General features: G+C 41.4%; 1 protein-coding gene across 2 annotated transcripts in view; it reads right to left on the bottom strand.

Moving 5' to 3' along the window:
• C10H10orf67 (chromosome 10 C10orf67 homolog) overlaps positions 1 to 6,929 on the bottom strand; it is a 66,630-nt gene extending 59,701 nt beyond the window's left edge. Inside the window, exon 1 of one of the 2 annotated variants that reach the window (XM_060247918.1) lies at positions 6,797 to 6,929. The gene's annotated coding sequence lies outside the window, so the exon portion shown is untranslated. Of the gene's footprint in view, positions 1 to 6,781 lie in introns of both variants that reach the window. The other variant, XM_060247919.1, reaches the window with a different exon arrangement.
• Positions 6,930 to 15,182: the final 8,253 nt, after the last annotated feature.

The raw sequence follows: 15,182 nt of genomic DNA, 5'->3' as shown, positions 1-15,182 counted from the left end.
TGAACAATGTTGGGTCCCACTAGGGGGAAAGGCATGGTATAACTATCTAAATAAACAAGTAAACATTTTCCAGAAGTTTACACAGGATTCTTGGGCAGCCTCCAGTACTGGTCGGTCAGGCCAAGGCTTGCTTAGATTTAACAATGTAACAATATAGATTTAACAATATAGGGCCATACAACATTTCTGGGAACCTATTTGTATACAAGAGACTCACCATATGACCATAGCTGTAACATGGAGCAATTTCAAACATCTTACATAGGGTTGCCAACAGGTTTGGAGAAAAATATACTGCTCCTTTAATAGAGGCTTAATATGTGAAAATGGGTAGCTGAAGCTTTTCATAGCATGGAGATAAATAACGCCAAGTAAATAATATACCATTAAGCTTGTATGAAAGGGTCAGGACTTTTTTTCTCCAGGCTGTTGGCAACCACATTCATGAGCCCTCAGTTAGGAGTGTCCCTCCTTTGATTTCCACTGCCCTATAATTTGAGAAGACTTGTTTATATATTCACAAAATTTTTGTGTGGGTGAACTCATCACTCATAACCTGGGGGTGGCTGGTATTCTAAATTTGACTTGATTTCATATTCCAGAGAACAGGTGTAAATGGCAACTGCTCAGGCCTTTGGCTGGGAGATAAGACTGAGTCAACATTTATGTCATCAAGCTAAACTTAGCCTTTTCACAGAGGGAACTCTTCTCACGAAACTATGAGAAGACAAGTCTGGAACAAATGCCAGAAGGCCTTTAAATAGCCTTCTACGTTAACATCTCCCGTAATAATTTCCCAGATTGTTTCTCACATACAGGACTGCTCACATATGTGAACCTCATCACATCTGAAAGGTTTTTTAAATAGGAACATGGAAAGTTTTAATATTCATATCTTCAGTTATAGGGGTGTTTCCGAGTTCCAGAAGCAATTTAGAGATGCATTTCTATTTGAATCCAGCCTCCATTCAATACAGTGCCTTGGAAACAGGTCCCAAGCGTAATGAAGCTGAGGTAAAGATGGGAAGAAAAGATCCCAAGACATTTAACTCTAGCGCACCCAAGGTGGCCAAGGCTAGTCAACTCTGTGGTAGAACATTACTGGAGATTAATGGTAGAGCTTGAGGAGGAAGCCTAGCAAGTATATGATACCATAGAATTTGCCCTCCAAAACTGCCATTTTCTCCAGAGGAACTGATCTCTATACAACAGAGATCTGTTGTAATTCAAGATGTCCAGGCCCACCTGGAGGTTGCAGCCATAGTGTAACTCCACACCACACCACCATAACATAGTGTTTAGAGTAGAGGTTGGGAGACCCAAGGTCAAATCCTCACTCCGTCATGGAAGCTGGTTGGTTGACCATGAGCCAGTCACACACATTTGGCCTAAGCTACTTGAGAGGAACTGTTGCTATGAGGCGGAAATGGAGGAGCGAAGAACAGTGTGGTAATGTTCCCTCTAAGCTGCAGAATCTTGCGAGCAAAAATTCTACTTTGTGAATTACTGGCATTAAAGTTGTGAGCTACTGGCGTTAGTTGTGAGCTACTGCATAAATTATTATGTTCTGGGGTCATCCTTCCTGAGCTAAGACAAAAATGTGTGAGCTGGAGGCTAAAAATTTGTGAGCTAGCTCACGGTATCTCAGCTTAGAGGGAACACTAGTGGAAAGCCACTTTGGGTGCTCATTTTCTGTGTGGATTGAGTACTCTGATGCAATCCAGTGTAGGCACAAGAGCTGTCTAAGGAAGCACTTAAATTTGAAGGGAAGTCTAAAGATATTTATTATGTGCATTATGTGTATCATCAGAGAGGCACTTCGTTCCATTCCGTGGTACAGTGAACACAGTCCTATGTCCAAACTGGACAAGTGTACACAGGCTCTTCTAGACAGCTGGGAGTTGTATCCCCAAACATGCAGAAGAGCCTATGCACTTATTCAGCTCCATTCAGACCTTCCACCATGGACAGGGCCAGCTCCAGCTCTACCACATATTTGGAATACTGTGTGCAGTTCTGGTCAGAGTCTCAAAATGGACATCACACAGCTAGAAAAAGTGCAGAAGAGGGCAACCAGGAGGATTAAGGGGTTGGAGCACCTTCCCTCTGAGGAAAGGCTGAAGAGTCCAGGGCTTTTCAGTTTAGAAAAGAGACAACTAAGGGCAAATGTGACAGAGGTTTATAAAATTATGCATGGGGTGCAGACAGAATTGACAATTTTTTCTCCCTCTTCCAAACTACTAGAATTTGAGGGCATTCAATGACGCTGATGGGCAGTAGATTCAATACAGACAAAAGGAAATACTTCATTTTACAGTGAATTGTTTAAAATGTTGAATTCACTGTCAGAGGACATTGTGATGGCCACAGGCACAGATATAGGTTTAGAAGGGAATTAGATTCAGGGAAGATAGATCAATCAGCGGCTAGCTATTAGCCATAGCGACTAAGGGAACCTCCATGGTCAGAAGCAGTAAACCTCTGATAATACGAAGCACTATGACTTTAAGTGGGTGGTGCTTAACATGATCTAGCCTTAGAGGGTTGGGGTATATGTAGGAAGTCATGGCTGAAGCAACACGTCAATTCTGCTCCTTGTATGCTTTGTTGGCTCTCCAGAGAAACTGACTGGCTACTGTGTGAGGCAGGATGCTGGACTAGATGGACCATCGGTCTAAGCCAGTAGGGTTCTTACGTTCCTTATGTTCATATCATATTGAATAACGAACTCTCCACAGGGCTTCAAATAATGGGCTTTGATCGAGCAATGACCAAGTGATAAACACGCGGGTGTGAATTCAAAAAGAGGGGTTCTGTCAGTCCGCATAAATCTGAAAACGCGCTCCACAACAGTGCAAAGCGCCCGAGCAAATCCTTGCACTTCCCCTCGCTTTCACTTTCACTCTCCTTGTGGGTCCCCCATTCGCCCTCTACAGGTGGCTTCCCGCATTACCGGTAATCAGCTTCCAAGTCCGCTAAAGAGGGCATCGTGAGGAGCTCTAGGATATGCGGGGACATGCTCAGCCTTCGCGTGGTTAGAAAGGCCCGGACTCGCTCCGTGATGCTCATCTCTCGCTCTTTGGGGAGGATGGCCGCCTTCGCCATCCTGCTCCTCTTCCTGGATCGCCGGGACGCGGTTGTCAAGAACCAAGCGTACAGCACCATGGAAACAAGCGGCCCGCCCCCGAAGCACTGAATCTGCTCTTCATTGGAGGGAGAGGCAGCGACGACGTGAATTCCTCCTGCCTTGCCTTCTCCTTCCCTCCAGCGCCCCCCATTGTACCTTCTCTTATTCTCGTGGGTGCATGCAAGATACTTTAGTGGTATTATTTTTTAGGGTTTAAAAAAAAATATTTAAACAAATTCGTTCCTATGGCCAGCGATGGGAGTAGGCGAGGTAGGTGGCCGCCTAAGGTGCCACCTTGCCAAGGGGCACCATTGGGCGCCCCCTGCCGCTCTCTGCTTCCCGGGCTGCAAACTTGGAAAGCTGAGAACACCAGGACTGCGCGTGGTCGCGTGCTCTCCAACGAGCCTGGCTTCCCTCGCGAAGCAAACCCAGCTAGGAAGAGAACCACCCTATCCGGCTGCTTTCGCCTTAAAGGGCGTGGGCGTGGCTTCTCTGAGCCCGACTTCCCTCACGAGGGAAGCCGAGCTCTGAGCTCAGAGGGGAACGCCTCCACGGTTGCTCTTGCCTTAAAGGCGAAAGCAGTTGCTCTGGGGGGCTCAAGGCCCCAGCACCGGGCCTGTTCATTCCTTTCTACCAGCACAGGGCCACCAATACAGATTACGAAAAATGACAAGCTTGAAAACTGTTAGTAATGATACTAAAACCAGCAATATTTGAGTCCAGCAGTATCTGTGTCTGCTAAGGACATCTGATAACTAGGTTTCTCTAAAAGAAAAAGAGAATAAAATAGCCACCTTGTTGCTTTCTAAACGATAGTGTTGTAGAGGCAAGGTGAATTGACCTGGGAAAGCCTATTGTAACTGGGGGCCTTCTGACCCAAGGCCTATTGCAAGCAGGCAGCTACCTAACCTTGAAGGGGGTGGAGGAGAGAAGAAACAGGACCATCCCCAGCCTCCATTAAATTTGTACAGAGGGTGGGGGGGATGGTCTGTTGTTAATGGCCATCTAAAATCACATGGACTCAGGGGTGGCCAATGGTAGCTCTCCAGATGTGTTTTGCCTACAGCTCCCATCAGCCATTGGCCATGCTGGCTGGGGCTGATGGGAGTTGTAGGCAAAAAACATCTGGAGAGCTACCATTGGCCACCCCTGGATACCTAATCCCAGCCATGACATGTCTGTTTTGACTATTCAAGGGGAAAGCACTCTGTATGAAGTCAGTCTGCAATTTTAAGAACACTTCCCTGGGTGTAAGTCCCACTGAATTGCGTAAGACTTTGATTAGACCTGCTCAGGATTGCTCAATTAGAGAAATTCCCTTAACTCATTGGTTCTCTGCCTTGTTGGATACATATTGTTAAGTATATATGTGCTTGTGTATGTGTTTTTATTGAATTGTTTTACAATAATATGGCATATTGAATTATTTTATAATTATTTTATAATTTAGAATACTCTTTAATTGTTCAAGTGTTTTAATGTCTCTATGTTTGCTGCTGTAGGGACCCTGATTGGGTGGGAAGGTGGCATAAAAATGTTTTAAATAAATAGAACTTTTGACGTCAAGGGCTGGCGTCAATTAAGGGTAAAGCAGAAGGGAGACAGCAGATCACACAAGGCCTTCTTACACCTTGCTTGAATACCAACCCCCTATAAAAACTATTCAAGTTTGGCTTTAATGATTCATTCCCTTACTTGGTGCTTGGGGGGGGCACAGTGGGAGGGCTTCTAGCCCCACTGGTGGACCTCCTGAGGGCGCTTGGGTTTTTTGGCCACTGTGTGACACAGAGTGTTGGACTGGATGGGCCATTGGCCTGATCCAACATGGCTTCTCTTATATGCTAAAACGTTCCTTGGTCTGAGGCAAGTCAGTATGAGATGGTACTTTTACAATTCACAATGGGATGCACATGCCTGAAATGGCAATGGAAAAATAGAATTTATGACTTAAGTGTTTTCTTGGTTTGTACTGAAGTAAAATGTGTTATTTCCAGGAAAATGTTTAATTTTGTTCTGTGGGGGCAAGTGATTCACCCAAGTGCCATTATTATTTTTGTATTTCTTGCAAAGGAGATACGCAACATGGGCAAACATGAAGCCAGCAGCAGCTGTAACGGGTGATAATTCCTGGGTGTAGGTGTATATGAGAACATAATTTTAGACACTGACTTTTTAAAAACCAGTAGATAGATCCTTATTTGGAAAAGGTCATACTTTTATAAGCCCCAAAGATAAACTCTTGTTTCTATAGCAGATTGACATTCAGCCAACTCCTCCATGCCAGGTTTTGATGGAACAATGGGGAACTGTTGACTGGATCTTGTACATCTAGCAATGCAGACCTATGCAGAGTTACTCCAGTCTGAACACACACATTTCATCAGCCTTAAACTGGAACAACTCTCCATAGGATTGCAAGGTGATAAAAGAGATGTTCAGAGACATTCTGCATCATGGCTGCTTACTGGTACTGGAAGCTGAGAGGGCAGATCCAATGTTAGACCTAGCAGCTTGTAATAAGAAAGTACTGAGTTACTGCACCTTGAGGGATAATAATCCACCTCTTCTTCCATTTGGCACCTTCATGAACTTCTGTAGATACCACAGGTTTTAGCATCATTGTTTTCCCACCGGCAAAGCACAGTCAGATGCAGTGGGAGGATTCAGCTGAGCTGTAATATTTCCTGGGTATGATATATGCTGTATTAGTATTTAATTATTGTGTGGAATATGACGCCTAAACAGAACTAGCTAATTCAACACATACCTCATTCTAGTGATTCAAGGCTGTCATAGTCAAGTCAAATTTATTGCATTAGCTCACAGCCTTAGCAAACAACATTAGAAAAACAATATGCACAATAGCATAAAGCAATCACAGCACATGTTAGAATCCATAAAATATCCATTAAAAATCTAAAAACATAATATACAATCAACAAACATTAATCTAAGTAACAAATGAACTACTGATCCTATAATAGCATAGAAAGACCCAACTATTCATCAACTACATTGGCATTGGAGGTTTTTGACTGGATCATTATAACTAAGGCAATAAATTTTGCCATTTGTAATGTGACCCATTTATTTTGGTCTGCGAGTAACATTACAAGTTTGTGTAAGACAGTCATATAGAAAGATGGCTCTAAGTATAAAGATTAATGATTGGAGTGAAATGTAGGGAGCAAATTTTGCATCAAAAATGATAAAAGTTTACTTTTCATGCTGGATGTGGAATTATACTAGTAAATTGTATAAGAATGTATACTCGCCTTATCAAGAAAAAACCCATAGCTGTTGTCATTACTGAATACCCAGCTGCTAATTTGTCATAACCGATATCCAGGCCCAGAGTGTTTACCACACCCTAAAGGCCTGCTAAAGGAAAGGGAAAAAATAAAATAACTAGGAAAACTTAAAAGAATATCATGTAGGTTCTTTTGGTCAGTGTGTTATCAGGTCCCAGGTCTACCAAGTAAAAAGCAAAACTTATAGAAACTTTATTTGCAAGATAAGAGGGAAAGGGAAACCCAAAATGGGATGATAGAAACCAAGCAAAACAAACACGGTGCACAGAGGAACACCAAAGAAAATCCTGAGGCAATTTGCCTGCTTCCCTACACTGGACTGTGTAGTCAATTAGCTAATTACCTAAGCTATACTCACTGACACTTATGCTGTCAGGCCCACAACATCAGAGAGACATCTTCAAAGTTCCGTCCTCTTTCAACCTTGTGTTGGTACCTTCTTCTTGGTGTCCTGAAGAAGGTTTCTGACTCGAACAAGTAAAAGCTCCGTCTTTTGTGGGCACCTAGCCTGATTTTATCTTGGCTAGTTGGTTGGTTAGCCAATCACTGACGCAATCTAATCTAAAAGCTGTCATCTAGCCTTGGCTTAGATGTTAACCTGTCAAGACTAGATCTGAACAATCTATGTCACTGTGGGCTGGCTTCACAGGTGTAACAAATTAGTTTCCACCTTAATTGGTTAAGTGCCTATTACCTTGACACAATGCTAGTGCAAATCCAGAAAAACTTACAAACACATACAGACATTGAATACACAAACACTTAGGCGTTTCTCCGTTTCTTGACACACCTGTCTTGGATTTCGGCTACACATACCTCCTAGCAATATACATACTTTGTGATTAAGGGTGGCAGAGGAAAGTGCTGTTAAGTCACAGCTGGCCTCATGGAATTTTCAGTGCAAAAGAGACATTCAGAAGTGGTTTGCCATTGCCTACTTCTGCATCATGATTCTGGGATTCTTTGGAGATCTCCCATGCAAATACTAGCCAGGGTCACCCCTGCATATCTTCTGAGATCTGATGAGATCATGCTAGTTTGGGCTACCCAAATCAGGGTGATTAAGGGGGCCTTCCCCGAACACTATTTGCTGACTAGGAGAATAACAATACAATCCTATATAGAATTACCCCAGTCTACAGCTATTAAAAGGAACAGACTTAGATTAAAATAACTGTATAAGATTAATCAAGATGAGTAGCCATGTTTGTCTGTCTGTAGCAGTAGAAAAGAGAAAGAGTCCAGTAGCCCCTTAAAGACTAACAAAATTTGTGGTAGGGGATGAACCTTTGTGAGTCATTTCTCACTTCTGCATAAGATTGTGCTGTAAGGGTTGTGCCTGCTGCCATTCTTGGTGAAGGCATTGTATATTGTTCCATTACTTACCAGCCATGTCCAAGTGGCCTCACTGTGCTTTTCCTGATACAACACAAAGCTATTATATTTTGTATGGAACACCAACGTGAAACAGCCTTTTTGTGTGCCTTGATTTATGTTGAGGAACCTGTCTTTAAAATGGATGAGCTAATTTCTCTGAGCAGCACGTCATTCACACGCCTTTCCATGCAGCCTAGCCAAATTCCAAAGTGGTGTGCATTTCCTCTGTGATGACTGACTGAGGCATACTTGAAAGACAGTTTGTTGGAATATGTTACCTAGCAGGTGTGAGATTCTTAGCTGTTGCTTTTGGCAGGGTGGGGGGGTGGGAATCCTCTGTTTTCAAGGGAGAAACTCAATTCAGGACAGAGCTCCTACACCTTGGATTTCCAAAGTTGGCTGTGTTAATTTCTCCTAGTTAAAAAAAGAGAATTGAAATAGCATGCAAAAGTTCATTAAATAAGAAAAGATTAGTCTTTAGTGGAAATAATTAAGTCCAAGACAGAATTTCTGTTTGGCCAGCTTTTCTCACTTGCAGTTCCATTTTTATATATATAATGGCATATAGGCATATAGAAGAGGAAGTTTTTAGGCATATAGAAGAGGAAGTTTCAGCGAATACATCTTGCCTTATTTGTGTGTGTGTGTGTGTGTGTATATATATATATATATATATATATATAAATAAGGCAAGATGTATTCTCTGAAACTTCCTCTTCTATATGCCTAAGAAATTTCAGCCCTGACCTGGATAGCCCAAGGTAGCCTGATCTACTCAGATCCAGGAAGTTAAGCAGGGTCAGCCCTAGTTTGCATTTGGATGGGATGTCCAGAGTTGCCACACAGAGGCAGACCACCTCTGAACATTTCTTGCCTGGAAAACTGCACAAGGTTGCCAAAAGTTAGCTGTGACTTGATGGGGGCAGAAAGGCAAGGAGCCTTGTCCTCCACCATATCTAGTCATTCTTGTGTTTAATTACATAATTAAGCACATAGTTCTCTTTGTTAGTTAAATTCAGGGCTTTTTTTGTAGCAGGAACTCCTTTGCATATTAGGTCACATACCTCTGATGTAGCCCATCCTCCTGGACCAACAGCCTTGTAAGCTCTTGGAGGATGGGCTACATCAGGGGGGTATGGCTTCATAGGCAAAGGAGTTCCTGCTACAAAGACAACAAAACAAACAAAAGCATTGGTTAAATTAAATGGATTTTAAAGTATAGTCATAACCAGGAAACAGATAAACTACAGTTTGGAAAATGCTGCCGTTTGTGAACTTAAGGGGTTTTTTCAACCATACAGTATTATTATAGAATCATTCCTGGGTTTCTGGAAGCCTGAAAGAATTAAAATTGCATCATAGGAAAGAACTAAAATTATATCCTAGGGTGGCATTCATGGACATGTGAAAACGCTTCGTAATAAGTCCAGTAGCACCTTAAAGACCAAGGTGTTTTCCAGGTACAAACTTTCAAGAGCCAAAAGCTGCCTTTTGTCTCACACTTTTATCAGATGATGCTCAAAAGCTCATAGCACCTGTTATTGGTTTAAATGTTTTTATCATATCATTGTTTATATCTGTTCAATTGGTTTTATGTAATAGTTTTGTTGATATGTAAGCCGCCCTGAGCCTGCTTTGGCAGGGAAGGCGGGATATAAATCTAATAAATAAATACGGTGGAAATCTGGTTGGTCCTTAAGCTGCTATTGGACTCGAATCTTGCTCTTCTGCTGAAGATCAACATGGCTACCAACCTGATGCTACTTTGTAATGATCTACGCCATTGGCCCCTTGGATTCAGTTTTGTGTATTCTGGCTGCCAACAATTGTCATGTCTCAATCAATGTCTTTTCCAATTTGCTATAGGCTAGGAATTTAATTTGGGCATTTGGCATGTGACACCTGCTCTACCAATGAGCTATAGCTCCTTCTCCCATGAATGAAAATTATTATTTTATATATATATATATATATATATACACACACACACACACACACACAGCTAGTCAAAGTTAAGTCATTGTAAAGGGCTCTTGAATCATATGGGAGAGATTTAAGCATATGTTTGGCTGGCCCATACTTGTATTTGCATGCAGCCATTTATATTTTATTGAATATTTTCATCAGGATTGTTGATGATGTTTGTACATTACATAATTAATTATAGCTTGCAAACTGTTTCCAGTTAATGAAGTCATAATTTACTTAGGGCTACTAAAGTCCTTGGCTCTTGCTGTTGCCCTTGTTACCTAGGAAACCGTGTCCTTAAAATGCTGGTTACATACCTATCATCCCTAAGGTTCAGATGTCGCAGTCTCCACCTTCTTTGACATCACCACTAGTTACAGGAAAGGCTGACTAATCTGATTCAAAGTGAGGGCAAGACCTGTTAAAGAAAGCATTGCCCAAAACTGAATTAACTTTATCCATCCATGCAGTGCCAGATTAAACCCTGTGGAGGCCCTTAGGCAGTCAAAATCTTGGGGACCCCCTCACAAATTCTCAGAGTTGGAGCGCCCTCCCCGCCCCCCGCTGCAGTCTGCAGGCACCTTCTCAAAAGCCCCTTTGACAAAGCTGTGAGGGAGAGGCAGAAAGAGGCAAACTTGGTGACAACTCCAGAAGCAGCTGCACCAGGAAAGCTGGGCAAAGAGCAGCTCAGTTGCTGGCTGTGCGTGCAGGCTGGGAGGGCTGCAATCAGGGGGGAAACAGGCATGGGGGCCCATAGACCAGTGCCTACTTGGCCTAATTGTTAATCTGGCCCTGCATCCTTGGCTTAATTTGCTCTCTAGCTGGGATTGCCAACCTCTAGGTGGAACCTGAAGAGCTCCCAAAATTACAATTAATTTTCAGGCTAGAGAGATCCATTTGGGTGACTTCCAAGACGGTGCCGAGATGAAAGCTGTGGCAACAATTCTCCACAAGTTAATTGCATTTTATACTATTTGTATTCCTTTTAATTCTTTTAAAAACTTCAGCTGTCCTTTCCAACTAGAGGCTGAGGCAGAACTTTCTCTCTGTACAGCAAGCAATCGCTGGGGCTCCTCCCTGAATCTCCTTGGTAAACCTTACTTCATTTATCTCTTTTAACTTCTAAAATATAAGGTTGCCTAAATGAGCACTTGTGGCTTCTAGATACTGGATGCACCCATCCTCTTTTGCAGAGGTTGAAGAATGAAGCCTAACTTTTCTAGCTGGATGGCAAGGAGGAGTCTTTGAGAAGAGGGCAGCCAAGTCTTTGTTGCTGTGTGAGAGGGCTGACTTGCATTATCAATCTTAATATCTGCCTACCTGATCCTCCATCTTGAATTTGAGTACATATAAGAGAGATCACAAGAACACCCTTAATATCACAAGGACATTCTCCTCACCAAGAAGCTATTCTGTATAAAAGCCTTGGTAAACAGAGAGCACAAAACAATGTGTAATGTAGATTTCTCCATCTAAAACTAGATGTTTTAAAGAGCACAAGTGACCCAATCTCTATCACGGTATCACCCACTTTCAAATACTCTTAAGTATTAGCAAAGTCTGATCCCTGGAATCATTGTCAAAATGGTAACCTTGGTTGCTGCATTTTCCACTGACAGGAATGTCCAATTTTTAAGGGCTACTGCATTGCAGAGTATGTTGCAGTATCTAACCTGAATATGATCAGAATATTTATGATATGCTTTACAAAGGAAAAGAAAAACTGGGAAGGGAATACTGAGTTTGACAAAAATGTAACAATGGGGCAGACAAAACAAAGCAAAATATCCCTTCCCTTCTCTGCTTGTAAATGTTCCAGCTGCAATGTTTTGTCAGTTGTATATCTAGTAAAGTAGGTCTTAGTGGAGCATCTAGTCTGACGTCATTGGATACCAATGTTTTGCCAACTTGGTTTGTGCAGTTGTGGTTTGTCTCCTGTATAATCTGAGCGCTCCCTGGAATGTGCCCAGTAATCAGTGATTACTATGCCAGTGGAAACTTTCTGTGCGAGAGCCAGTTTTCTTCATTAGGAGAGCCATAGACTATGCTTACGCATTACAGCCTTTCTTTTTCAAGCTACAGATGAAGAGCATACTTTCTGCCTGAAGTTTATAAGATTGGAGGAAGAAGTTGACATGTCTCAGAAAATCAGATTTAAAAAAAACCAAACACTTTTTGCCTAAAGCCCTCTGATACTGATATTTTGATCTACAAGAACAGAAGACATGAACGTTCATAAGAAATCAGATAAAGGTCTTCTCCAATCCTGTACTTTCTTATACTGAAAATTAAATTTATTTCATTTTAGAAATGAAAAAAGCTCGTTCTGTACATTGTAAAATACCATGTTCTATGTTACTTGGTTGGCTCGGTGCTCATATTACATTGATTCTAAAGATATACACAGCACACTTGCAATGTCATTCAGAATGGCTGGCACAAATTCAGCAGTATATCATTGGCGTGGCAATCACCGAGTCCCTTCCTCTCCCCCCCTCCCGATAATCCAATTTCATATTGAGTTTTGCTTTTGGAACTTCAAAAAGGATTGGATATATATCTGTCCCTTGGTAGTCCAGGGACACTGTTCCATATTAATCCCCACCTGCATTTCTCATATGCACAAAGCTTGTGTCAATGATACACATTCACACGCACATGTTTGTTGAGCATGCTGTTATTAAACAACAACAACAAAAAACTTTCCATGCTAACTGTTAAACTGCTGTCTCCAGGACTAGAGGATGGGAGTACAAGTGTGTCAGGAATGAGAACTAGAATCAGGACAGACCTCTTCCACTCTTAATTTGAAGCAGAGTGCATTGGACCTTTATTGTTCTCCCCACCTGAAAGGGTATATGAGGACTCAGTATGTAGCTTTGGCTAAAAAGCTTAATAAGAAATTTTTAAGGGCAGTTCATACGATCCATTCCTGTCTTTCCTTCTTCTCCCTAAAAGCTGTGATCTTGTTATGGTAAAAATATCCCCTTCCCCTAATTCTTGCACTAGTAATTTATTCTTGGAATGAATGATGCAGAATGGAGTTTTATGTTGAAGAGTGTGGACCAAATGTAGAATAGCTGTTGCCTTAGTTTAATAACATGTTTGTTTTTCTATAGCACATTCTACTCTTCTTAAATCTTCCCTCATTTGCCCTGTGAACAAATGGCTGTTATTCCCATATAGCAGCAGATGGGAAGACCACAGTTCGCTTAAGGCTTTCCAGTGAGACTGAGCTGGGATCTGAACCCAGGAGTACACTGTGAACTAACTCTTCAGCTTGAAGATTAGGCAGTGTTCTACAGAGGCATTTGGGCTGCAGATCTTGGGCAATATTAATAGATAGCAAATTATCTGGAATTTAGTCTCTCTCTCCCCCTTTGTTTTTGTTTTTTTAACCAGAAAGAACTATTTGTGCTTTTCCACTCAGGTGGCAAAGTATTTTGGCCTGTTATTGCATCGAACCCCACTGGTGCTCCCACTTCATTTACAAAAGAAACCATTCAGCTGAATGTAAAAGATTATCTGATAGTAAAATGAAATACAGAGTGCTTTTGTATACTCCAGAAGGCACAAAAACAGAAAGCACAGGTAAGCTGAACTTCCTGTTTTTGTGATTTTGCAGCATTCAAGGGAAGTGTATGTGGAGGGTGTTTCATGCGTTGTCCTTCAGAGGTGTTGAGTGAGTTCTCTTTTTTTCAGACTTGCTGAATTTATGCAGAACTCACAAGAATAACTTTGGCACGCTTTCTGTTCTAGCTCTTCTTGAGAATATAAGCAAGCACTGTAAGCCTCTCACTTTAAAAGAATGATGAGGGTGTCTAGTTGTCCTGAAGTCCTGTGATGTCATTGCCACTCATTCTGAAAGTATCACTTTCCCAGCTATGCCAGTCAGTCACGGTGGTCGCTAGGAAACTGAGGAATGTTGAGGATTACTTTTACATTGACTCATTCAAAATTATAACCAAAGGAGAACAGAATGTCAGGGTACATTTTCAATGAAAGGACATCAAGCACTACTTTGAATGCTTTAAATGTAACAAATGTATTAATGTTACCCAAATGTGAAAAATAATAATAAGATGGGTAACTTGTTAAAAAAAAACCCTAAATACTAAAAATGTAAATGCTGGTATATTTATTAGCTATGATAGGCCTGGGATTGCTTCACATTACTAAACTAACTTATTGTGAATTATAGATTTTTTAGTTGTCACCACGCTTATCTTTTCAACTTCTGAATTGTTCACAGAAATGACACAACTATAATTCTTGCATATTTGTATTGTAGCACCACTGTTCAGAATTTTCTTTTTGCTTGCTATCTATATATTGTTCTGACTGAGGTTTCACTTCATATATTTAATGAAATGGGCAAACAACTGCTTCAAAAAATCTTTTAAGGTACCTTGAAGACCCTCCCCCTCCCTTTGCTCCAACAGACTAACATAGGTTACTTCCTTGGAATTTGTAATAATTTTTAAATTTCACAATCTTCCTCTGAGTCATTATTTACTTTTGCTCAAAGAATTTTGGTAACCAAAGCAACCAGATTCCAAAGTTTGTCTTCTGTTGAAATTACTGTGGGCCTGCTGTGTTAAGATTACTACAGTAGCTTATCTTCTTCTACATTACTATCATTCTGTAGACTGGAAGTGTCAAACTCATTTGTTAGGAGGGCTGGATCAGACATAAATGTTACTATTGGGAGGCTGAACTATGTGTGTAAAATGTAACACCAGGTACTGAAGAACTAAACTTTAAAAATGACACAGGCAAACTCAATTAACAATATTAAAAAGGTAAAGGTAGTTCCCTGTGCAAGCATCAGTCGTTTTTGACTCTGGGGTGACGTTGGAGCATTTTCATGGCAGACTTTTTATGGAGTGGTTTGCCATTGTCCTCCCCATCTACACTTTCCCTCCAGCAAGCTGGCTATTCATTTTACCGACCTCGGAAGGATGGTAACTCGGAAGGAAGGCTGAGTCGACCTGGAGCCAGCTACCTGAACCAGTTTTCGCTGGGATCGAACTCAGGTCGTGAGCAGAGGGCTCCGAATGCAGTACTGCAGCTTTACCACTCTGCGCCACAGGGCTCTTTATTAACAATTATTACTTGTACTCAAAATACAAACAAAAGCAATTGATTCCTTGGACTGAAAGCAATTTATTTACAGGGAATTCACAAAAGCATGCAATACTAGGTGGTTTCCAAAGGATACCATAAAAGTGGAGGGTATTTTATATTCTCATACCAACTAGTTTCTATTTATATATATAGCACTATGAGGAGACAAGTCATCTTCCTTGCAAGTAAAAATGGTAGTTTTTTCATCACACATAACCAATACGCCTAGCCACCAAGCACAGCTACAACCTGTCTCTCTTTGTTTCCTCTCT

This window comes from Heteronotia binoei, chromosome 10, assembly GCF_032191835.1.
Source record: "Heteronotia binoei isolate CCM8104 ecotype False Entrance Well chromosome 10, APGP_CSIRO_Hbin_v1, whole genome shotgun sequence".
NCBI lineage: Eukaryota > Metazoa > Chordata > Lepidosauria > Squamata > Gekkonidae > Heteronotia > Heteronotia binoei.
Note: the sequence above shows the minus strand (reverse complement) of the source record. Positions and strands in the feature narration are given on the sequence as shown.